At 45.8% G+C, this 26390-nt stretch overlaps 1 non-coding gene across 3 annotated transcripts; it reads left to right on the forward strand.

Annotated features, from left to right (window-relative positions):
• Window positions 1-13122: 13122 nt before the first annotated feature.
• Window positions 13123-16872, forward strand: LOC109745143 (uncharacterized). 3 transcript variants are annotated; one of them, XR_005757226.3, is made up of 4 exons: window positions 13123-14994; window positions 15146-15253; window positions 16077-16254; window positions 16429-16872. It is a non-coding gene; the product is annotated as an uncharacterized protein (transcript). The 3 variants fall into 3 exon arrangements; XR_012186996.1 differs by lacking the exon at window positions 15146-15253 and having other exon boundaries at window positions 13131-14994; XR_012186995.1 differs by having other exon boundaries at window positions 13133-15253.
• Window positions 16873-26390: the final 9518 nt, after the last annotated feature.

Below are 26390 nucleotides of genomic sequence, written 5' to 3' on the forward strand. Positions count from 1 at the left end.
TCGAAGACACCTATAGAGCATCTTTATAATCACCCAGTTACGTTGACGCTTGATAGCACACAAGGTGTTCCTCCGATATTCGGAAGTTGCATAATCTCATAGTCGGAGGAACATGTATAAGTCATGATGAAAGCAATAGCAATAAAACTAAACGATCATTTATGCTAAGCTAGCGGATGGGTCTTGTCCATCACATCATTCTCTAATGATGTGATCCCGGTCATCAAATGACAGCACATGTCTATGGTCAGGAAACTTAACCATCTTTGATTAACGAGCTAGTCAAGTAGAGGCATACCAGGGACACTCTGTTTTGTCTATGTATTCACACATGTGCTAAGTTTCCGATTAATACAATTCTAGCATGAATAATAAACATTTATCATGTGATACGTCTCCAACGTATCTATAATTTTTTATTGTTCCTTGCTATTATATTATCTGTTTTGGATGTTTAATGGGCTTTAATATGCTCTTTAATATTATTTTGGGACTAACCTATTAACCGGAGGCCCAGTGCCAGTTTATGTTTTTTTGCCTATTTTAGTGTTTCGCAGAAAAGTAATATCAAACGGAATCCAAACGGAATGAAACCTTCGCGATGATCTTTCTTGGACCGAAAGCAAACCAAAAGACTTGTAGTTCAAGTCTGGAACTCCGCGAGGCGACCATGAGGTAGGAGGGCGCCCAGGGGGTAGGCGCGCCCCCACCCTCGTGGGCCCCACGTAGCTCCACCGGCGTACTTCTTTCGCCTATATATACTCTTATACCCTAAATCGAATAGAGAGAGCTACGAAACCACTTTTCAACCGCCGCAACCTTCCGTACCCGTGAGATCCCATCTTTGGGCCTTTTCCAGCGATCTGCCGGATGGGGAATCGATCACGGAGGGCTTATACATCAACACCATAGCCTCTCCGATGAAGCGTGAGTAGTTTACCACAAACCTTCGGGTCCATAGTTATTAGCTAGATGGCTTCTTCTCTCTCTTTGATTCTCAATACAAACTTCTCCTCGATGTTCTCTAAGATCTATTCGATGTAATATTCTTTTGCGGTGTGTTTGCCGAGATCCGATGAATTGTGGGTTTATGAACAAGATTATCTATGAATATTATATGGTTCTTCTCCGAATTCTTATATATATGCATGATTTGATATCTTTGCAAGTCTCTTCAAATTATCGGTTTAGTTTGGCCTACTAGATTGATCTTTCTTGCAATGGGAGAAGTGCTTAGATTTGGGTTCAATCTTGCGGTGTCCTTTCCCAGTGACAGTAGGGGCAGCAAGGCACGTACTGTATTGTTGCCATTGAGGATAAAAAGATGGGGTTTATATCATATTGCTTGAGTTTATCCCTCTACATCATGTCATCTTGCTTAATGTGTTACTCTATTCTTATGAACATAATACTCTAGATGCATGCTGGATAGCGGTCGATGTGTGGAGTAATAGTAGTAGATGCAGAATTGTTTCGGTCTACTTGACACGGACGTGATGCCTATATTCATGATCATTGCCTTAGATATTCTCATAACTATGCGCTTTTCTATCAATTGCTCGACAATAATTTGTTCACCCACCGTAATACTTGCTATCTTCAGAGAAGCCACTAGTGAAACCTATGGCCCCCGGGTCTCTTTCTTATTATATTGCATCTCTTTTATTTACATCGCAACTCGTTTACTATTTTGCAATCTTTACTTTTCAATATATATAACAAAAATACCAAAAATATTTATCTTACTATCTTTATTAGATCTCACTTTTGCGAGTGACTGTGAAGGGATTGACAACCCCTTTATCGCGTTGGTTGCAAGGTTCTTGATTGTTTGTGCAAGTATTAGGTGACTTGTGTGTTGTCTCCTACTGGATTGATACCTTGGTTCTCAAAACTGAGGGAAATACTTACGCTACTTTGCTGCATCACCCTTTCCTCTTCAAGGGAAAACCAATGCATGCTCAAGAGGTAGCATCATGATATAAGGAAATATAAATAACAACTTTGTTATTGCCTCTAGGGCATATTTTCTTCATAATTATCAATGGTGATGCAAGGCTTTGGGTTTTCTTGGATGTTGGGTAGTAGTTTTGGGTGGCGATCCGTATGGTTGGCTTTTCGACAGGCTTCATGGCAGTAGTGGTGGTTTCATTATTTGGTCGTGTGGTTGGAGAGGGATGTAGCGATGGGTGATCAGGGTGCTAGTGGTGCTATGGCAGGGGCGGCTCCCAGATCATGCTCTGGAGGTCTGTTTTGGTGGTAGCAGGTCTTCCCTCGGGTGGGCAGATGCTTGTGATCCCTCGATGTGGCGTGGGTGAGAGGCTTGGGATAAAAGCACTACTCTCCGATGCTAGCGGTGGTGATGCCAGTGGGTGACGTTGTGGCCCCTCTCCACGCGCCAGGGCTCCAGGTGAAAACTCTTGACCACTTCTTCGGTCTTGGAGGCAGCAATGGGTTGTATTATCACCCTCTTGAGGGCGTCGTCGTGGAGTCTAGGTTCCTTCCAGTCGTGCCACCTCTTCATCAACGGACAAGTTTGGATCCTATCTCGAAGTGTCACGCCCAAGATGCGACCCTATCCTAAAGGAACTCGAAGGTCCCACCAAGGATAGAAGCGCATCATGAAGACGCTTTTGCAAGGTGGATATCATTACATCAACATTACATAATAGATGGAACCTATCCCCTGATCAAAGAAGAAGCAGAAGAAGAACTCCAAAACAAGCAACATCGCTCTTGCGTCATGATCATCGCAAAACCTGTACCTGCAACTGTTGTTGTAGTAATCTGTGAGCCACGAGGACTCAGCAATCCCATTACCATGGGTATCAAGACTAGCATGGGTAAGGAAGGGGTAAAGTGGTGAGGTTGCAGCAGCGACTAAGCATGTATGGTGGCTAACATACGCAAATAAGAGCGAGAAGAGAAGCAACGGAACGGTCGTGAAACTAGCAATGATCAAGAAGTGATCCTGAAACTACTTACGTTCAAACATAACCCAAAACCGTGTTCACTTCCCAGACTCCGCCGAAAGAGACCATCACGGTTACACACGCGGTTGATGCGTTTTATTTAAGTCAAGTGTCAAGTTCTCTACCACCGAACATTAACAAATTCCCATCTGCCACATAACCGTGGGCACGGCTCTTGAAAGTTTATACCCTGCAGGGGTGTCCCAACTTAGCCCATTATAAGCTCTCACGGTCAACGAAGGATATTCCTTCTCCCGGGAAGACCCGACCAGTCTCGGAATCCTGGTTTACAAGACATTTCGACAATGGTAAAACAAGACCAGCAAAGCCGCCCGAATGTGCCGAAAAATCCCGATAGGAGCTGCACATATCTCGTTCTCAGGGCACACCGGATGAGCAATCCGTACAACTAAAACCAGGCCTCTAGTTTCCCCGAGGTGGCGCTGCAAAGGGCTCTAGTTTGGACCAACACTCAGAGGAGCACTGGCCCGGGGGGTAAAATAAAGATGACCCTCGGGAGCGCGACTCCCAAGGGAAAAAGGCTTAGGTAGGCAAATGGTAAAACCAAGGTTGGGCCTTGCTGGAGGAGTTTTATTCAAAGCGAACTGTCAAGGGGTTCCCATAACACCCAACCGCGTAAGGAACGCAAAATCAAGGAACATAACACCGGTATGACGGAAACTAGGGCGGCAAGAGTGGAACAAAACACCAGGCATAAGGCCGAGCCTTCCACCCTTTACCAAGTATATAGATGCATTAATTAAATAAGAGATATTGTGATATCCCAACATAAACATAATCCAACATGAAGCAAACTTCATCTTCACCTGCAACTAACAATGCTATAAGAGGGGCTGAGCAAAAAATGGTAACATAGCCAAACAATGGTTTGCTAGGAAGGGTGACAAAGGTTAGAGGTGGTTTCATGGCAATTTGGGAGGCTTGAAGAGCAAGTGATAGGTAGCGCATCATAGCGATAGAACGAAGCAACTAGCATAGCAATGATAGTAATGAGATCCAAGGTTACGGTCATCTTGCCTGAAATCCCGCTAGGAAGAAGAACAAGTCCATGAAGAAGACGAAGGCAAGAAGACGAACCAAGCGTAGACGAACAAATCCTCACGATCGCGACGAAACGGGAACTAACGAGAAGGAGCACAACCGGAAAGAAGCAAACAACAAGGTAAACACACAACACATAAACAAGACAAGATGCACAACCAAGCCGGATGCATGACAAAGCTACATGAAGCTACTCATGGCAAGAGATGATGCATACAAGAGCAACACATCAAAGCAAGTTTAAATGAGGCCGGAAACCACATATGACAATTCCGGTAAGTCCTCATATGCAAATTTCGAAATTGGTCCAGATCTGAATAAACCTTATGTTCAAGTTGTTAAACAGCAAGTTAAAATGCTCATTTAGTTCGGAGCTACGGCCTAGAAGATATGAGCAAAACAAGTTAAACATGACATTGATGCAAAATGCATTCAAACATCAAGAAAACACACTCAAAACGTGGATGCAACAAGGTAACATGAAGCTACATGCAAAACTAAGCAAGTTTCATATAGAGCACACTCAAAACGGAGCAACGGTTCAACACATACACATGAAACAAGGTTAAAGGACAAGCTGTTCAAAACAGCAACTAGACAACTTGCAAGTATCAAAACAACATGCTACACCACCTCAACATGAAAACAAATGACATGATGTGATGTACAGGTAAAGCATTACAGAACATGAAAACTGAGCTAACTCCAGAAATTAATAGAACATACTCAAAAGGGCATGGCAAGATTGCAAATAATAACAGTTCACAGACTTAGCCGAAATCACTGGACATGGCAGAAATAACATCAGGTTGCTAAGTTTAGAGCTATCAAACAACATGCTACAGGAGCAGATCATAGCAAAACAAGAAACGCCATGAATCTATTAATTGTATAGAACAAAAGTCCCTTACTAATCACGAGCCAAAAAGGCACAGAAGATATTATGGCACCCATGTAAACATAGAAAGTTTCATAAACAGATTCAGACTCGGCAGAAAAACTGAGCATGGCATAAACAGAATTATGAAGGCATCTTTGCGAGCTCAAATCACTAATCACAAAGCATTTCATGGCATGTGAAGGCATCCAACAGTAAGATGGCATAATTATGAAGCTAAGCATGGCAACAGCAAGTTCATAGGGTGCATGGATCACTAGCAAAACACATGTCAAAACTGAACTTCATGTTAACAGGCTGACAGCAACATTATTTAGCAATTTGAGAGCAAGTTTGCAACAAGACGCAGCAGGCTATAAATGCAACCAAGGGTATGAATGGATACATCATAACATGTATAAAAAAACACTTTTAGTGAACATCTCCAGATTATGCATAGAACTCATGGTGACAGCATGTTTACATGGCATCACAATGTTACAGCTAAAGACTTAGCAGAAATGACTAGTCACAGAAATCAGCAACATCATGGAGGCTACTATGCATGCTTGTGCTAGTCACCACATAGATCACAAAAATACAAGAGAAGCATCCCTGTAAAGATGGCATGATGTAGTTCAAAATTCATGTACAGCTCATGCTCATAGGATGCACACAGAAAATGCAACGAAAATAACAAATCAGCAAGTTCTGTAAACAGACAGCAGTTAACATCATATAGCACTCTTGCAACGATGATTGAGGCATCAATTTGGACTCAAACAAACATGGCACAATGGAACAAAATGACGAGCATCTCATGATGAACATTCTGATATATCATGCACGCAAAACGGAGCAGTATGCAAGAAGTTACAGCAGGTCAAAGATAGCACCAGAATGTAGGAAATCGGGGACTTAGCAGAAAATTACCCTCGGGAAAAACGGGATGAGGTCGAGCGGGACGGAGGGATCCGAGATGCGGGAGGCGCGTTTGGTTGGGCGGACCGGTGGATCTGGTCCCGGTTGACCAGATCCAGGTGAGGTCGGCGGCGGGGTGCTCCGGCGAGCGGCGCGGTGGCCGGAGACGTGGGGCGAGGGGCGGCGAGCTCGCCGGCGGGACGGCGGATGTCGGGCGCGGGGCCGACGAAGGGCGGGGGGGTCGGCGCCGGAGGCCGGCGGAGGCGAGTGCCGGCAACCGGTGAGGAGGCGGCGGCGGAGGGGCTCCGGGGAGGTCGGCGCGGCGGCGCACCGGCGGCGAGGCGGCGGAGGGGCGCCGGCGCGGGGCGAGACGGGGCGCGGGCCGCGGCCGCGGCGCTCGGGCCCGAGGCGGCCCGGGGCGGGCTCGCGATGGGCCCCGGCGGGCCTGGCGGCGGGGGCGGCGGCCAGGACAGGTGGCGGGCAGTGATTCGTTGGGGGGCGGCGGAGGACGTGTCCGGCGCGGAGGCGGACATGTCCGGTGGCAGGGAAGGAGCAGGGCTATGGTTTAGACTGCGGGATTTTGGGAGAGATGCACATATTTATAGGTAGAGAGAGCTAGGAGAGTCCAAAAGAGGTGCGGTTTTTGCCCACACGATTGTGATCGAACGGCGGAGAGCATGGAGGGGAGGTTCATGGGCTAGGTGGGCTGTGTGAAGAGGTGCTGGGCTGCAAAGAGAAGGGGGGTTTCGGGCTACGCGGTTAACCGTTGGGGCATCAAACGACCTCCAAATGGAACGAAATTTGACGGGCGGTCTACCGGTGATATACCAAGGCCACTCGGCAAATCTCGGACAATTCCGAGAACGTTTTTCTACCGCTCACGAAACAAGGTCGGAGAGGGGCGACGGGCGCGTGTGGGAGTGTCGGATCGCGAAACGGACAACGGGGAAAAGGACTGGATGCAAGTTTCGAAAAACATGCAGATGAAATGCAGATGATGACATGGCAAAATGCAACACGCAAGCAAAAGACATGGCAATGACGGCGAATAACTGGAAGACACCTGGCGCATCGGATCCGGGGCGTTACACGAAGCGTCTTCTACTCTGGCGTGAGACGGCCTCGCTTGTCTCCTTATCTTTTTCAGGAGTCCTTGTTGTCCACGGGCAGGATCAATGCTACATGCTATGGAGCAGGAGGGCAGGGCAGCGACAGCTTGGTACGAGCGGTGCATCAATGTCCGACGGTTTTTCAAGAAGACCTGGTTCCATTTCTTGATTGTTTTTTGAGATAGTGAACCGCTCATGCCAAGCGGTGACCTGGTTCCATTTCTTGTCAGTAGTCGAGGTCGTTTTGTGGTGGGGTGTAGCTACACATGTAATCTTGTTTTTTTTAACCTTTGATCTGATTTGTTAACAAGATCTGAGTTGCCCTCCTAAGGGCATGTACAAAGAGGTCGAGTCAGTTGTCTATAACCAGGCCCACGTAGGATTATTTATTACATGGATGAAAGAGAAGGATGAGAGAGAAAGAGTCTGTGTGTAGAATTACCGATTGTCTAAACGCTTAAAAGTCACTCCTTAAAGACACGATTCCTCCCGTTGTACGATGGGTGTTTGTAGCCAGCGGTTTTTTTCAAAGATCGGCTCAACTCCCCGCAATTTTGAGGCATATATAAACACAGCTACCTAGACAAAGCATTGCAGAAGATGTCTATACTGACTAGATCTAACATGGACGGAGGCTATAGACAGGAGCTATCTAAACTTTTTTGGAGGTGAAGGAGCTATCTAAACTGTTGCACATGCCCTGACCGGACTCTGGACGCAATAGGCCGGCCCACCAGGCAACCCTATGTGTTGCATCAAATAGGAGGGGGGTTTGTGTTCGACGTTCCCTCTCGTTAGGGTTTTTGTGCTCTCGATGGCGACTTTGTCGCTCCCGTTGAGATCCAACTTTTTCCATCTCGTCGACCGATCTTCGAGACGCGGCTGGGCCTGTGTGAAGATGACATGGATGATGTGGTGGTCGATGAGGGATCTATTCCCCAAGACGCAGCCAGATGGATGGCGGTATCTAGGGTTCATATCGATAAACCCTATAGCCAAGGATGGTTTTTCAGAAACATGCGAGCAGCCTGGGATCTGGCTCAGGTGGTGAATTTCAAGCCTCTGGAGGCGAATCTCTACACGTTGCAATTCTGATGCCTCGGCGATTGGGAAAGAGTCATGCAGGAGGGCCCGTGCAACTTTCGAGGACATGCTGTGATCATTACTTCGTATGATGGGGTGACTCAACCAACTCAAGTTAAGCTGGACACGTTGGACATATGGATCCAGATACATGATGTTCCTAGTCTGTATGCACATCTGGTGCCGACACTGGCGCCAAAGGTTGGAGAAGTTCTGTTCGCTGAGCCTTCCTCGCATGATTTTACCGGCAATTTTTATCGTGTTTGGGTGAAGATCAACGTCTACAAGCCCCTAAAGAATGTGGTGTCTCTAGTGAGAGATTCCAAGCGGCAGATATACAGGGTCAAGTATGAGCGGCTGACGGATTGGTGTGCGGTATGTGGTCATCTGGGCCATACGTTTAAGGAACATGGTGAGGGGATTCACCCCAAATCTGCACTGGTCTTTAAGGATCTTCGCGCCTCTTGGTCTATGAGGCGGGGCAGTGGCCCTGGAGGGGAAAGGGGACGATGTGGAGGTCGTCGAGGCGGACGAGGTAGAGGAAACAGAGGGCCACCAAGAGACGACGAGGAAGAATTCTGGGAAGATAATGATCATGAGGGAGGGCTGCAACCAAGTACGGATAATATGTCCGTCGATGACCCAAGCAGAAAGAGGGTTGTAAGGGAGGAATCAGGAAAAAGCGTCGGGGTGAAGGAAAAGCAGAAGGGAGATCCAAGTGCGTCGGCACTCGCCATTGTCCCTGTGGGTGCTGGCATGGTCAGCCCACCTTTGACCAGAGACCCGAAACGCTCGAGGACGGAAGAGGAGGAAAGGGAAAGCTCAAGCATCCCAGTGAAGAATTTGGCGGGCTCCTTCGAGGAGCGCCGCCGGGCCCAATGAGTGCTTTCTGTTGGAACTGCCACGGTGCGGGCAACGCCGCGATAGTCCAAGAACTTCGTGATTTTGCGACGAAGCTTGCCCCTACCCTTTTATGTATTGTTGAAACTCGGATAGAAGGATCTAGGGTAGAGAATTTAGCTGGTACATTGGGATATGACAATGCGTATGCGGTTGATAGTGAAGGTAGTAGTGGTGGAATTGGCCTCTTTTGGAATAATGAAATAAAGATTGATATTTTAGGTTACTCCCGTTATCATCTAGATGTGTCTGTAGAGGAAGAAGGTCAAGATGCTTGGAGAATGACGTGTGTATATGGCGAGGCTCAAACACACCTAAGATATCGGACGTGGGATGTTTAAAAAAAATATAAGCACCTCCACCTCACTACCATGGTTGTGTATAGGGGATTTCAATGAGGTTTTGTGGTCAAGCGAACATGCTGGAATTGGGATGAGAAGTAATACCCAAATATAGGCTTTCAGAGACATGGTGGATATCTGCATGCTTCTTGACATTGGATACAAAGGCAGGTCGTGGACGTTTGAAAAGAGGGTGGTTGGAGGAACATACACCAGATGCAGACTAGACCGCGCGTTGGCAAATGCACCATGGATGGCTCGTTTTGCTACTGCTAGTCTTGAGCACCTAACGGCGGCAACGTCAGATCACAGTCCGCTCCTTCTGGACCTTGGTCGAGGACAGAGACAACTACATGAACACACTTTCCGTTACGAACCAATGTGGGAAAAACATGAAGAGCTGAAAGGTTTTGTTCAGGCAGAGTGGGCTGTGCATGGCACATGCAATAACATTCAGGACCTGCATGATAAACTACAGCGGGTTTTGGCGGGCCTGACAAAGTGGAGCAAGCAGTCGTTCGGGAGCGTGCGGAAGGAGATCAAAGATCTGAAGAAGAGGCTGGATGAAGTCCGGGGTGATCCGCTTAGAGTTGCGCCCACACATGTTGAACTAAAGACTAATGAAGGACTTATTGAACTGTGTCATCGCAAGGAGATCATGTGGAGATAGAGAGCACGAATTGAATGGCTGGCCTCGGGCGACAAAAATACCAAGTTTTTTCATATGAGAGTGAGCTTAAGGAGAAAGAAGAATATGATCAAAGCTTTGGAAAATTCATTGGGTGTTTTGGTCGATGACCCGGCTGAGTTGAGGGCAATGGCGAAAACTTTTTACCAGAGTCTGTATACGTCAGAAGGAGTGCAAGGAATACAGCAGGTCATTGATCATGTGCCTAGAAAGGTGACGGTTGCCATGAATGCAGACCTGTGTGCAGCTTACACTAATGAGGAGGTAAAGACAGCGCTTTTCCAAATGTTTCCCACTAAAGCACCTGGCCCAGATGGTTTCCCGGCATTGTTTTATCAGAAGCATTGGGATGTGTGTGGTGAGGATGTGACTAATATAGTTCTCAGAATAGTTAAAGGAGAGGAAAGTCCGGAGGCTATCAATGATACAGTGTTAGTACTGATCCCCAAGGTGACTAATCCGAACCTCCTCTCACAGTTCAGACCGATCAGTTTATGCAATGTGCTATATAAGATTGCTTCGAAGGTAGTTGCAAATAGACTGAAGCTTGTATTACCAGATATTATTTCAGAGGAGCAATCTGCGTTTGTACCAGGTAGAATGATCACAGACAATATAATGTGTGCTTATGAATGCTTACATTTTATGAAGAAAAGCAGGTCAAGAAATAATAGCTACTGTGCTCTGAAGCTAGATATGATGAAAGCCTATGATAGGCTGGAGTGGCCTTATTTGAGGGCCATGATGGAGAAGTTGGGGTTTGCAGCAAGTTGGATTGACACAGTTATGGCTATGGTTTCTTCAGTCTCATTTTCAGTTTTGTTCAATGGAGAAAGACTCGAGCGTTTTTACCCATCAAGAGGAATTCGGCAGGGAGATCCTATCTCACCTTACCTATTTTTTATTGCAGCAGAGGGCCTTTCGTGCCTCCTGAAATCCAGTTCACAATCATCTTCACTCACAGGTATTAGAGTGGCACCAACGGCCCCAGCCGTGAACCACCTTTTATTTGCAGATGACAGCCTGTTGCTTTTCAAGTCTAGTGTTGAGGATGCAGAAAGAGTTTCAAACCTACTGAACATATATTGCAATGCTTCGGGTCAGAGAATAAATACTGTAAAATCATCAAAAAAATTCAGTAAGGGATGCCCACAAGAACGCAGAGATGGAGTGAAAAATATTTTGAACGTTCATAATGAGTCCCTCAATGAACGATACCTTGGAATGCCGACAGATGTGGGTCAGTCAAAGAATGGCACATTTAAATACTTGCGTGATAGGGTTTGGGAGAAAGTGAAGGGTTGGATGCAGAAGTTGTTATCGGCGGCAGGGAAGGAAATCCTCATTAAGTCAGTAGCGCAAGCAATACCAGTCTTTTCAATGGCATGTTTCAGGTTGCCAAGGGGACTCTGTGACAATATCACATCCATTATTCGTCAGTTTTGGTGGGGAAGCAATAGGGGGAAACGCAAACCAGCTTGGGTAGCGTGGGACATAATGACCAAACCAAAGCACATGGGAGGAATGGGTTTTAGGGACATGGAACTGTTCAACTTAGCTTTGCTCTCGAGACAGGCTTGGAAGTTACTGAATGAAACCGAATCACTGAGTGCAAGGTTGCTAAAGGCGGTTTATTATCCGGATGTATCACTGCTTCAGGCCGAGTTGGGGTTGCACTCGTCTCAGATTTGGAGAGCGATCTTAGATGGAAGAGATGTGATGGCTCAAGGTGTGGTTAGAAGAATTGGTGATGGAGCCTCTACCAGGATATGGGACTATAACTGGATCCCACGAGCAAGTTACAAGAGACCGATTGCATCATTGGTTACAGCCCCGCCATTAAGGGTGTCTGATCTTATTGAGACGACCACGGCTTCTTGGAGAGAGGATCTGATCCGAGCAGTTTTCATGGAGTTTGATGCGGAAGCAATATTGAAGATACCTCTTTGTACACGACGGATTGGTGACTTCTGGTCCTGGGGCGAAGAACCTCGTGGAAACTTTTCTGTTCATTCTGCATACCGCATGTTGTTTCGGACTAAGTATGATAGAGAGGGCTGGCTTGAGGAACGAGAGGCACCATCTTCTAGCAAGGGGGACAACAGCGAATGGAGGGCCATCTGGAAGGTTGAAGTACCAAGCAAAATAAAGGTGTTTCTATGGCGACTCGCTCGACACTCGATTCCATCGGGTGATGTCTTACACAGGAGGAATATGGCGACGATAGGGGCATCCAGGTTGTGCGGGTCACCCGATTCTTGGAGACACGCGCTGCTGAATTGTCCTATGGCACGCTGCACTTGGGCGCTTTCTTCGGAGGCCATTTTGGACGAGTTGAGCTCTCAACAACAAGATTGCCCAAAGACGTGGTTATTTGCAATGTTGAGAGCGCTAAAACCTGAAGATTTTGTTAGGTTTTCAGTCTCACTTTGGGCCATGTGGGGAGCAAGGAGGAAAGCATTATATGAAGGCCTTTTCAAGTCGCCCCAGACGATGCACGGTTTCATAAACTCTTATATTTCCGATTTCCAGGTCTTAGCCCCTACGAGAGAAGGGTCAGGGGGTGGAGCCATGCAACACCCAGGTTGGATCGCTCCTCCTGATGGCTTTACGAAGCTGGATGTAGATGCAGCTGTGGGTCGTGGGAGCCGGTTTGGGGCTGTGGCAGCGATATGTAGAGACCGAGAAGGCAATTTCCTTGGAGCATCGTCTTTTATCTTCGAACATATCAAAGATCCTGCTACTCTAGAAGCATTGGCAGTAAGAGAAGGTCTTGATCTTGCAGCATATATGAACATCACAAAGGTACATGTGGCTACAGATTGCCAGGTTGTGGCAAGTGAGATTGGCAGGAGGAGCACTCCGGCTTACGGGTCGGTGGTTAGAGAAATTGAGTTGCAAGCATCTTCTTTCATTTCTTGTAACGTAATTCATCAGTTTAGGAGCTTAAATTATCATGCTTACAACTTAGCAAATCATGTTTTAACTTTGAACGTTTGGCCGTTATGTTTGGATAGGCCAATACGAAGGCATTTTATTCGTCTTTGTAAACATCGTGACGACGTAATAAAGCTTTGCGAGGTTGCCTAGAAAAATCAAATAGGAGGGTACGTACCTCGCATAAGCGGCGTATAGGATTGCCCCAACATCGTCGATTGAAGAAAATAAAAACGTTTCAGAAAAAGAAAATAAGTCATCTCTTTTATTGCCTACGCTGGTCCGCATAGAGGCGCTCAATTCCCCCAAATCCCCCAACCCCCCTTCTCGCCGGCGGTGCCTACTCCGATCCCGGGCTGAGTTTCTCCGGCCACCGCCGCCCTCATCCCCGTACCCAAGGAGGTTCCGGCGTCGATGCGGACTCGCGTATCCAGTCGCAGCCGCGGGCCACCACCACGCGCCTGCACCGCATCTACTCATCGTCGCCCGGCGGAAGCGAGCTTCACCGTGGCCAGGAGGCGTCGCGCGGACCGTCTCCTGCGCCGGCAGCCGCGGAAGCAGGCAGATCCCGGCGAGGACCGTGTCAGCGCCCTCCCCGACGACCTCCTCCTCCTCGTCCTGCGTCGCCTCGACACCCGCGCGGCGCTCGGCGCCGGGCTGCTCTCCAAGCGCTGGGCTGGCCTCCCCCGCGAGCTCCCCGCCCTCGACCTCAGGGTCAGCGACGTACTCCCGCCGCGCTACCGGCGGTGGCTCCTCCGCTACCGTGACATCTTCAGCAGCGGAACCTTTGTGATGTACAGGCATCGCCTCGCGCATCACGAGTTCGTGCCCGGCATGACGAGGTACGAGCGCCGCGCCATGCGCGCCTTCACCAGCTCCGTCGAGGGCCTCCTGGCCGCCCGAGCTCGCCGGAGGGTCAGCAGCCTCAGGGTCGAGTTCTTCATCACGCGCAACACCGGCTGCATCAACCGGCTGATTTCCCAGGCCATGGATGCTTGGGGTGTCGATGACCTCGAGGTCATCGCCCGGCCGACATTCCTGCAGCAGACCGTGCACGCCTTCCCTGGCCATGGCCTCTGCTCCTCGCCCCGGTTGTCACGCCTGCAAAACCTCAAGCTTGGGGGCTGTGTCATCCCGCATCTGCTGCATGAGTACCACGCGCTCACTAGGCTCGTCCTGCAAGACGTTGCCGAGTCACCCCCGGCCGCCTACGAGGGCGTCTTCGACGCGTGCCCGCAGCTGCAGGTGGTGCACCTCAACTCCTGTCTCTGCGGCGGCAGGGACATGGTCATGGTTGTGGATGCCCCCAGCTCGCAGATCAGGGAGTTCGTCGTGGACAAGTGTGAAATAGGATCAATATGGTTGAGGGATCTTCCCAATCTGGAGCGTCTGGCCTCCCTGGGCACACACCTGTTCTTTGAGTCCACCGCATTCCCTTGCCTAAGGCAATGGAGCCTCGCCCGCCGCCACGGTGTCTCCTTGGATGGGTTTCGACAACACTTTCGGCAGCACCTGGAGCTTGACTTGTTTCTTGAACACACCCCGGACATTACCGACCTGATCATCCGGTTCACGGGGCCCGACAGATGGATCGTGCCATCTATCTCACCATCCGTCTTATTACCTAACCTGAGGCGGCTGTTGGTCGCCGATGTGCCTTCGTCCTGGGACGTCTCTTGGCCCCGTCTTCTCTTTGAGACGGCGCCTTCCCTCGAGAGTTTTCACATCCACATTGCCTCTTGCATGGAGGAGCCCAGTCCCAGTGAAGAAATACCCTGGTGTCCGACAAAGTTTCGGCAGCATCGCTTGAAGGAGTTTGTGATGGCTGGTTTTGAGGCAACAGAAAGGCAGATTTACCTTGTCAAGTTTGTCATGGCCGTATGCACGGCGTTGCGTCATGTCAGCATGTTCAAGAATGGGCATGCTCAGGACAAGGGGCACTGGGAATGGGAGATGGTGACACAGCAACACTCATGGACTGAGGAGGAAAAGGACGACACGCTCAAGCAGATTATGGGCACGGCATCTTCAACAGCAGCTCCGGTTCAACTGGTTTTAGGCTGATCATCGTGTGTTTGTGCCTGTCTTATGATCCTCTCATAATGTATTCCACATCTCTGTTTTACTCGATGTGATTTATAATATATTACTCAATAATGTTTTTGTTTGTTATTCCTTTTCTGTGCTAAGCAGTGCGTGTGCATTTTTCAATGGAACTCAATCCAGTTTGTCTGCTGAATTTTCCATATGTGCAGGCTTTTATAGTAATTTGTCTTGAAAAGATTCATCATACGAGCTGTGGCAAGGGAAAACGTCATGGCATAATGCCTGCCGCTATTTCTACGTCGTCCCCCAAATTTAAAGTACCTTCACAAAATCCTTCTTACTTGAAACTAAACTATCCATTTACTGTGAAAAATGAAGAAGAAACTAGCCAGTGGCAAAAACATCAGGAGGCCAAACACAGCTATGCTGTTTGGATATATAATCTGCTGCTACCTTTATCTGTATACTAGGTGGTTAGGCAGCTGTTACATATTTGTTTGTTTACTTTGTTTTGAATAAATATTGTGTGTGTGTTTTTCTACTTTTCCAACTTATGATGCATATGGAGGTACTTTTGTGATCACCTCGTGTTTTTACTTTCTACATATATGTGCTTATGGGATATGAAGGATCTTTGTTACTACATTGTAGCAAGTCTATGGGAAGTTATGTGTGTTACTATTGTAGTAGCAAGTCCACATGTAGCTGAGCTGGTTACATGCCACTCTATGGTCTCAGTGAGGCTGAAACCTCTAGCAGTATAGGAAGTAGAGAAACCATTGTGGGCAGCTTTTATCCAGTGGATGAGGCTCTCAGCTTTAATCTAACCAATTTTGTGGAGGGATTAAGTTCTTAATCATTTTACATGATTTCTTACCAATTTAAATGAAATTAATGTTGACTAGGTTCTCTGAAACTCTTGATTTCATATCTGAACTCTGAAGTAAGGCATTTACACTAATTTTACTTGAAGTTGCACATCACTGAAGTAGCTAATGGAAGAATTAAAGCTCTTGTGTTGCCGCATGGGATTTCACTTGATATGTACTCTATCCAGTGTCATTTCATTATCAAATTAGCTACAGAAGTAGTCCATAGAGTTTTTGCTTATCCCCATTCCACCACTTGTGGGTTGAACAGCTCCAAGCAAAAGCAATTGAGAAAGGGGGGACGCCCCTGTCTCAGTCCCCAGCGATGGAAGAAGGGGGTACCAGGAGCACAGTTTGAGGAGAATCCGAGATGATGTGGAGGCGAGGGAGGTGTCGATGAGATCACTGCAGCACTGACTGAAGCCAACGTGGGCGAGGACTTGAAGAAGGTAATCCCAATTGACAGAGTCAAAATGCTTTTGCATTATGTAGCTTTAGGAAGACGGATTGCTTCTTTGCACGGTGATGTGCTGATGGCGCTGAATAATATTCTGCACATACAGGAAGTTATCTTAAATACACCCGCAAAAAAAAACTGATGGAGATGTTGTTCTGTATTTCAGGGGCAATATGGTTAGCAAGGAATTTTCCGAGGATCTTGTCAACACCGTGAGTAAGGCTAATGGGCATTGTCTTTCTTTGGCACAAGCGCAGTGATGGCGGTGTTGAGCATGTTCCAGGTTGTAGCGTTCAGAGCAGATAGCTGACTGAGGGCATTCTGTAAATCCATCCTAATTGTGTGCCAGCAACGTTTGAAGGAAAGGCCAATGAAACTGTCAGGCCCAGAGGCGGGCCTTCTCAGCAGCAATATCTGTGATGGTGGCACGGGTGATCAAGATGACCAAGGTGAGCACGAGGAAGATTCAGATAATCCCAGTTTATGCTCCCTGCAGAGTTAGTTGTCCCTTGTGCCCAGCGGAGAGTTGAAATGTTCCAAGAGAGCAGCAGATTTGTCGTTGTGACTAGATACAAGAATGTTCTTGTTATCAAGGAAAGTAATGTGCAAATATCTGGTGTTAGCATCATCGGCTTTGATCCAGACCTGCAAAGAGCCTGTGCCGTTCTGGCGAGCTTGATGTGCAGGTCTGCAGGGTAACTAAACCCTAAACCCTAATCCACTTTGACCCAGACCCACTCCTCTCAATGTTTTGCCGGCAATCTCAATGTTTTGCCGGCAATCAACGGTGTCATGGTGTTTGAAATTCATTCCCATTTTTTACATGGGACCTAAGCACGCACCCAAGGAGACAGATTTGATTTTTCAACCAATTTATATTCACTGGAGCATGCGCATGTAGTTCAAATTTGAATTATGCACATAAATGCATCGAAAACTCAGTTAATGCATGCCAAGTTTCATTAATTCAAATTTATGTGCATGTATCAACTTGGCATGCTATTATAGAGCGGCATCAACATGCCATGGTAAATTTTTTGTCCCATTTGAGGCAGATTTGGGTATATGTTTCTCACAACAAGCTTGATGGTTTTCGGTAGGGAATATCTCATCTTTGGGGACGAAATGATATCCATTGCCTCGTATTGCTTTCAATTTTTTTTCTCGTGTCAACATAGAACAACAGGAGTGTTGTGGAATTTTTGTGATTTTTTGGGATTCATTTGGACATTTTTATGCATTAACTGAGTTTTCAATGCATTTATGTGCATAATTCAAATTTGAACTACATGTGCATGCTCCAGTGCATATAAATTGGTTGAAAAATCAAATCTGTCTGCTTGGGATGCCTGCTTAGGTCCCATGCAAGAAATGGGAATGAATTTCAAACACCAGGACACCGTTGATTGTTGGCAAAACATTGAGATGCCTGGTTTTTTTAATTCTAGCAAATCCAAAACTCGTCTGAAATTCATGAAATTTGGCATGCTATCATGGAGCGGCATGAACATGCCGTGGTACAAATTTTGTCCTATTTAGGCAGGTTTGGGTCAATGCTTCTCACAAACCGGAGCTTCTCACAACAAGCATGATGGTTTTGGTAGGGAACGTCCCACCTTTGGGGACGAAACGATATCCATTGCTTCTTATTGCTTTCAATTTTTTTTCTCGTGTCAACATAGAACAACAGGAGTGTTGTGTGAATTTTTGTGATTTTTCGGGGTTCGTTTGGACATTTTTATGCATTAACTGAGTTTTCAATGCATTTATGTGCATAATTCAAATTTGAACTACATGCGCATGCTCCAGTGAATATAAATTGGTTGAAAAATCAAATCTGTCTGCTTGGGTGCATGCTTAGGTCCCATGCAAGAAATGAGAATGAATTTCAAACACCAGGGCACCGTTGATTGCCGGCAAAACATTGAGATGCTTGGTTTTTTAATTCTAGTAAATCTAAAACTCGTCTGAAATTCATGAAACTTGGCATGCTATCATGGAAGGGCACCGACATACTATGGTATTTTTCGTGTCCATTTTGAGAGAAGGCGCACTTGAATAATGACATCCAACAAAGGCATTTTGAAAAAAAATAGCTGACACTTTAATATCTCAAACGTTTGTATAATTCAAACCGTGTGCGTTCAGTTAACCATTCACGTGACGCCACGTGTCTTGATTTTAATTGCTCTTGATCGCAAACGTTTTAGATAGAACACCCGTATGCAAAGTGAGAGCAGGATTTGTGCATCTCTTGAACACAAACGGTTCTTTTGGATGACCCATGTGAACCACTTACAAACAATTTGGTGTGATTTGCATCTGTCATATTGGGTATGTTGCCACTTGTCAAACTAGAAAGATTGACATTTGTTGATCTAGTAACATTGTCATTTGCCAACCTTGTAACACTGCGATTTGTCAAAATATGAAGCTAAAAATCACTAGCAGTATCTAATTTTTGCAACTAAAATCCAGTAATTAAGCATAGATGGAGGCGAGGAGGCGTGTTCAGTCGGGCGTGCAGCGGGCGGCGCAGTACTATTCGATTTGACAGCGGGCGGCGCAGTTTCCAATACAGCTTTAATGCAGACGAGGGAGAGGGTAGCGGTTCTCGAAATGTTGAACGGCCAATGATGCATCCTCCTTCAATTAGCATCGTGTGAATGCATGAGGGAAGTAATGGGAGGACGACCGGGAAAAGAGGCAACACGATGTGAATGCAATGTAGTTTGCACTCATATAAAGGCGCCCCTCCATTCCAATGCATCTACCACATCGTACGAACCTAAGCATTTGCCTAAGCACCTACACAATAAGCGCAAAAGTACTCACTCCAGACTCATGGCGGCGATGCGCGCGAGCGGCCAGCGGCTATGCCAGATGGTCCACGACGCCGGCCTGCGGCATGGCACCGTGGATCGTCTCCACACAGTGTTGGCGACTGGCTGGTGGATGGCCGCCGTTGGCGCCAGCTACGACCCTCAGTACGACCAGATGATCGTTCGCACCACCAACAGGTTCACCGTCGTCAAGAAGCTCACGGACGACATCGTCGTACTCCTCCAGCCCGCACGCCCGGGCTCCTCATTGCCTGCCACCCTAATCGGCCTCCATGGTCGGAACCTCTTTCAAGCACTGGTGGCCCTGCAAGAAACCGTCGACCTACACATCCATGTGTACGAGCGAATCATTTACATAGGTATCTACAAGGCCAGTGAGGATGCTACGACGTTGGCCTTTCAACCGGCTGGAATCCTTGGATGCCATTGTTGAGAAGCACCTTGACCTCGCCACAAAAGCCGCCGCTCCTTAGCCGCTGGTCGGTGGCCCGGCGCACTGAGTTGAGGAGGAGGAGGTCGTACGTTGATGGATGCATCTTTCTTCTTGCCTAATTATATGCATCACTGTAACTAGTACTCCATCCGTCAATTTATAAGTTGTGCTGCCATTGTCTATCTCGTTACTTTTTGATAATTTTTGTTTTTTGAACACATGTTGATTGGCTTGGATAAAGGTCTATCCCGCCGTTAGGTGCCGGAGCGTGCTGTGCTCGCCGTTAGGCGCCGCGGCGCACTCTGCTCGCGTCCGTCGACGTGCTCGGCTTATGGACAGCTTTTCCTTGCGCGTTCAACTGCTATATATATAGGGAGGCGACCGCGGAGCGCTCTGCTCGCGTCCCTCCGCGCGCGCTCTGCCAGCGGTTGGGCGTGCACACGATCACGTCAGGGCCCCCATATGCATGCGGTTGCGCCGCGCGCGTTGCCACGCGATGCAGTTACATGCGGCACGATGGAGTTAATTACGTGCTGCAAATTAGAACTGCCATCAGGGCCTGCCGATATTCCTGGCCGTCCGGCTTCCCCTTTACTTCCCTCGGCCATTATAACCTTAGTCTCTTCAACCTTTCGATCGCGCCCCACAACACAACAAGCACACCCACGACGGCACATAGAGAGGGGATGTCCGGCGGCGCTCCAATGGAGTTTGGCAAGCATAGAGTGGAGACCCACGCGAGGGAGACGGATCTCTCGGTGGTGTACACCATCGACCCGGCCGTGGTGGACGACTACATCAACATCGTTGAGCAGTTGCTTGCTGTAGACAAGTACAAGGTGGTCGGCATCAACCTCCAGTACACCGCCGGTCGTCCCGGCATAGATCAGAAGGTTGCCGTCGCCCAGTTGTGTGTGCGCCATTCATGTCCTCATCTACCACTACTGCATGGCCACAGAGCCTTGCGACCGTTTCAACAGGTTTGTCAACAGCACCGACTACCAGTTCGCCACGGTGGAAACCAAAGACGATGTAAAAGCGCTTAGTGTTACGGGCTTGGCCTGCAAGAGCCTTGTTGAAACCCGTGACCACTACACGGTCTGGGGCAGCACGAAGCAGGACTCCCTGGTCGAACTCGCCTCGGCCATCATCGACCCCTACTACGAAAAGATGAAGTAGGATGCCCAGAGAACAAGTCCCGTATCCCTGCACAAGGCCTGGATGCGGTAACTGGATGAACCTCACCTCAGGTTTGCGGCCAAGAGCGTGTACACATGCTACGAGATGCACAGGCGGATCGTTGACATGAGGAAGTGCCTCGTTACCCAAATCAACGAGCCCGGATCGAGCCACAAGCAGAGCAAGCGTCACAAGAAGTATATGATGATCAGATGATCATTTATGCTAGTTAATCATGCATGTAATATATAGTTTAGTTTATTGTTGGTGTGTGGAAATGTCATGTGTGTAGTAGCCACCTATGTAATTATGCATGTAATAGTTTACTTTGGTGTGTGCAAATGCCATGGTTGTAGTAGCCACCTATGTAAGTGGATGTTTAATTTGGTTATGCAAGCATGTCCTTATAAGTGTGTGTGTGTGTGTGTGTGTGTATATATATATATATATATATGTTGTCCTCTATGCAATCCCATCGCACAACACACACGTCTTGTTTAGTTGAACCGTTTCTGTTCTCTTGTGTCAACGCAAACAGTTCATCCGAGTGAACCGCATGCCGTATATCGCACACACCTTGATCTGGCTGACTGTTTCTTTTGTGTTGCCTAATCACAAACAGTTCATCCAAGTGAACCGTATGCTGTGTATCGCACACGGCTTTATCTGACTGCCTGTTTCTTTTGTTCCTCCTCATCATAAATAGTTAATTGAACTGAACCATATGCCCTTCATCGCACACGCAACTAAAACCTGAACCGTGTCTGATGCATCCGTCATCGCAAACGTTTTACACATTTCTGACGGTTTTCATACAGCACCGTTTGCGATTATTGCATCGCACACAGTTTCTCGAAGGGTCTCTGATCGTAGTGTCGCGTTAGCAGCATCCTGCAGTAGTGTATGATCATTTTGCCTCTTAGTTGGTGCTTTTGTAAGAGAAGATGGAGACTCAAATTCAAAAATAAAAAATGCATAAAGTAATAGAAGGGCCCGTCGCAGAGGGAAGTAGGGATTTGTAGAGGTGCCAGAGCTCAAAACGAAAATTTTGACATAAAAACATTTTGGGAGGTGTATCCATCCCACTAACGAAAACGACGTAGAGCTACGAACACTTTCCATGCTAGATATGCCATAGGCGGTTCCCAAACAGAAAATAAAGTTTATTCCTTTTTCCACCATACTTTCACTTTCCATGGCTAGCCATATCCATGGGTGCCTTCCATACCAACACTTTCCAAGGAATTTATTATTTGACAACATAAAGTAAATTCATTTTTGCATTTCGGGACTGGGTATTCCTAAAACCTTTGCCTTACTCTCGTCTAATGACAAGTGAATAAACACTCATCTTGAGAATAACACATCCAGCATGGAAAATATTAGCCACTTGTTACCGTTCCACGAGCGAAACTAACACACAACAGAGACGTTTATTTTGAAAATTCGAGATGGCCCATGCAAATTTGCTTAGAACGGCAAAAGAATACTGCATATAGGTAGATATAGTGGACTCATGTGGTAAAACTGGTTTAAAGGATTTTGGATGCACAAGTAGAGATCATACTTGGTGCAAAATGAAGGCTAGCAAAAAGATTGAGAAGCGACCAACCAAGAAATGAATAATTTCGTGAAGCAAGCATTAAGCATAAGTAACACCGAATATTGCACCACAAGTAGGATATAATTTTCATTGCATGATTATTGACTTTCGTGCATTCATAGGGAATCACAAACCTTAACACCAATATTCTTACTAGAGCACAATTACTCATCAACATAACTCACATATCACATCATCATATCTCAAACTATTACTAAGAATCAAGTTTATTTTGTCCAATGATCTTCATGACATTTTCTTTTCTTTATCCTTCTTGGATATCTATCACTTTGGGACTAATTTTCATGTGTTGCTTTTCATAAGCTCAAACAAATATAAGTGCAGATCATGAGCATAACAAATTTTCTTTCTCTCAAAATAATTTAAGTGAAGCAAGAGAGAATTTATTTAAAATTTTACTAACTCTCAAATAAATATAAGTGAAGCAAGAGAGCATTTCTTCAAAAAATACTAAGCACACCATGCTCAAAAAGATATAAGTGAAGCACTAGAGCAAGTCCTAGCTCATAAAAGATTTAAGTGAAGCATAGAGCAATTCTAGCAAGTCATGGTATAATTTTGGCTCTCTCAAATAAGTATGTCCAGCAAGGATTGATGACTTAAGACACAAAATAAAACAAGCAAAGACACATATCATACAAGACGCTCCAAGCAAAACACATATCATGTGACGAATAAAAATATAGTCTTGAGTAAAATACCGATAGTTGTTGGAAGAAAGCAGGGATGCCACTCAGGGGCATCCCCAAGCTTAGCTCATTTTTGGATAATAGCTTGGGATGACGGGGCATCCCCAAGCTTAGGCTCTTACATCCTTCCTTCATCCATCGTAAGATAACCCAAAACTTGAAAACTTCAATCACACAAAACTCAACAAAACCTTCGTGAGATCCGTTAGTATAAGAAAGCAAACCACTACTGTAAGTGTTGTGTTAAACCAATTCATATTTTGTTTTTGTATTATATCTACTGTATTCCAACTTTTCTATGGCAAAAACTCATCAAAGAAAACCATAGAGCCATCAAAATAAGCACACAACACAAAGAAAACAGAATCTGTCAAAACAGAACAGTCTGTAGTAATTTGACACTTTCGAATACTTCTGTTACTACAAAAATTCTAAAAAATTAGGACGACCAGGAAAAAAAGTATATTGATCTACTGCAGTTGGAATTGGTATTTTAGCGCTCTCTGGTTAAAAATGATAAATATTTTCGCGAGCGCATACTTTCTGCTTTTTTCAGCAAGATCAAACAAAAATCACCCAAGAAGATTCTAAAGGCTTTACTTGGCACAACCACTAATTAAAAGACAAAAAACACAATCATACCAGTAGCATAATTGTGCAAACGCTCAAGAACAGAAAGCAAAAGGAAAAAAATAAATTTTATTCATTGGGTTGCCTCCCTACAAGCGCTACCGTTTTATGCCCCTAGCTAGGCATAAGATTTCAACGATGCTCACATGAAAAATAAGAATTGAAACACAAAGAGAGCATCATGAAACATATGACAAACATATTTAAGTCTAACATACTTCCTATGCATCGGAATTTTATAAGCAAACAAATCATCAAGACAAGAAATATCTAGCATATGCAAGGAAGAAGAAAGAAACAATAGCAATCTCAACATAACGAGAGGTAATTTAGCAACATGAAAATTTCTACAACCATATTTTCCTATCTCATAATAATTATATGTAGGATCTTAATAAAATTCAATAATATAACTATCACAAAAAATAATCTCTTCATGATCCACATGCATGCAAAGTTGACGCTCTTCCAAAATAGTGGGATTATCATCAAATAAAGTCATGACCTCTCCAAGGCCACTTCTATAAAAAAAATCATAAGATTGAACATACTCCAAAGTAGTGGGATCATTATTACCTAGAGTTGACACTCTTCCAAACCCACTTTCAATATTATCGCAAACATATTCATCATGAGGCTTAAATAAATTTTCAAAATCTTAATAAGAATCACCCCAATCATGATCATTGCAATAAGTAGTGGACATATCAAAATTAGCATCCCCAAGCTTCGGGTTTTGCATATCATTAGCACAATTGACATTAATAGAATTTATAGTAAAATCATTGCAATCATGCTTTTCATTCAAGGAGCTATCATGAATCACTTCATAAGTTTCTTCATCACAATTTTTAGATTCACGAATCTCAAGCAAAACTTCATAAAGATAATCTAGTGCACTCAATTCACTAGCAATTGGTTTGTCATAATTGGATCTGTTGAAAAGATTAGCAAGTGGATGAGGATCCATAACAATAGATTTTTAGCAAGCGAAGATGCAAGCAAATAAAAGGCACATGGCAACATTAGAAAAGATAGCAAACAAGAGATCTGACGAGAAAACAACGAACGAAAAAGAGGGCGAATAAAAATGACAAATTTTGTGAAGTGGGGGAGAGGAAAACGAGAGGCAAATGGCAAATAATGTAAATTGCGAGGAGATGAGATTTGTGATTAGGAACCTGGTATATGTTGAAGATCCTCCCCGGCAACGGCGCCAGAAAGGCACGTGGCCGGGAGACGATCTTGACTTGGTGCTCCCCGGCAACGGCGCCAGAAATTCCCTTGATGATGTTTGCCAAGACTACGTCGGTGTTTCCCCCAAGAGGAGAGGATGATTTAGCACAGCAACGATAGGTATTTCCCTTAGTAGAAACCAAGGTATCGAACCAGTAGGAGAACCAAGCAACAAAACGTAAACATCCCCTGCACACAAATAACAGCCACTCGCAACCCGACGTGTTAAAGGGGTTGTCAATCCCTTTCGGGTAACGGCGCCAGAAGGCACGATGATGGGAGAAAATTATAATAGATTGAAATAATAGATCACAAATAAAATAAAGTGCAGCAAGATATTTTTGGATTTTTCATTTAATAGATCTGAATAAAAACGCAAAGGGAAAAATAGATCGCAAGGAAAATATATGAGAAAGAAGACCCGGGGCCGTAGGTTTCACTAGTGGCTTCTCTTGAGAAAAATAGCAAACGGTGGGTAAACAAATTACTGTTGGGAAATTGATAGAACTTCAAATAATCATAACGATATCCAGGCAATGATCATTACATAGGCATCACGTCCAAGATTAGTAGACCGACTCCTGCCTGCACACTGGTGCGCGTCGGTCCTAAACAAACGGTTTCTAACCCCTTCCCGCGACGGCATTTGGAACCGTCGCCAAGTGAGTGTGTGCGATAGGGTGTCCTTACCACACGACCTAGAAACCGTCGGGGATATGGAGCAGTGATCCAGAGGCCTTCCAAAATGTAATCGTGTGGCGATGCAGCACACACTAAATTCTTTCGCACGTGTGGTATCGGTGATTAAGCATTTCTAATGACGCAGTGAAACCATACGGTATGTTGTAACGAACCGTTTGGGAAACAGTATGTAAGGCACAGGGGCCAACATATGAACTGTGTGTGATTTGTGCCCCATCGCACACGAGTTTTCTGCGTAACTCGTCTGCCATGCTAAACTCCATCGCACACGTTTTCCAATAATTACCGTCTGCGATAATGTTCTATCACAAACGGTCCAGGAGCCCCTTCGCACACATTAAGGTGTTGTAGACCATTTGTGATTTGTTAGGTATCACCGACGGTTTCCGCAAGAGTGACGTGTGCTTTTCGTTTGGGATCCCACAAGTTTCCTGAAAAAATTATTTTTCATTGGGCACGGTTTACTCCCAGTTCTCGTGTGCGGTAACGCGATATCACAAACGGTTCCGGAGAACCTACGCACACGTAGTAGCGCTGCAAATCGTGTGCGATCTGCTGTGTATCACCGACGGTTCCGCTACGATTGATGTATGCTTTCCGATGTGGATCGCACACACTCATTTAGTTGAACCGTGTGCAGAGTAATTGCCAAGTTAAAACAAAAATATCCCATTTTGAATTGGCATGCAAAAAGCAAATTCGCCACAATATTCAATTGAACAAATAAAAACTATCCCATTTTGAATCTGCACGGCAAAAGCAAATTCGCCACAATATTCAATTGAACAAATA

This window comes from Aegilops tauschii, chromosome 1 (genome assembly GCF_002575655.3).
Source record: "Aegilops tauschii subsp. strangulata cultivar AL8/78 chromosome 1, Aet v6.0, whole genome shotgun sequence".
Lineage (NCBI taxonomy): Eukaryota > Viridiplantae > Streptophyta > Magnoliopsida > Poales > Poaceae > Aegilops > Aegilops tauschii.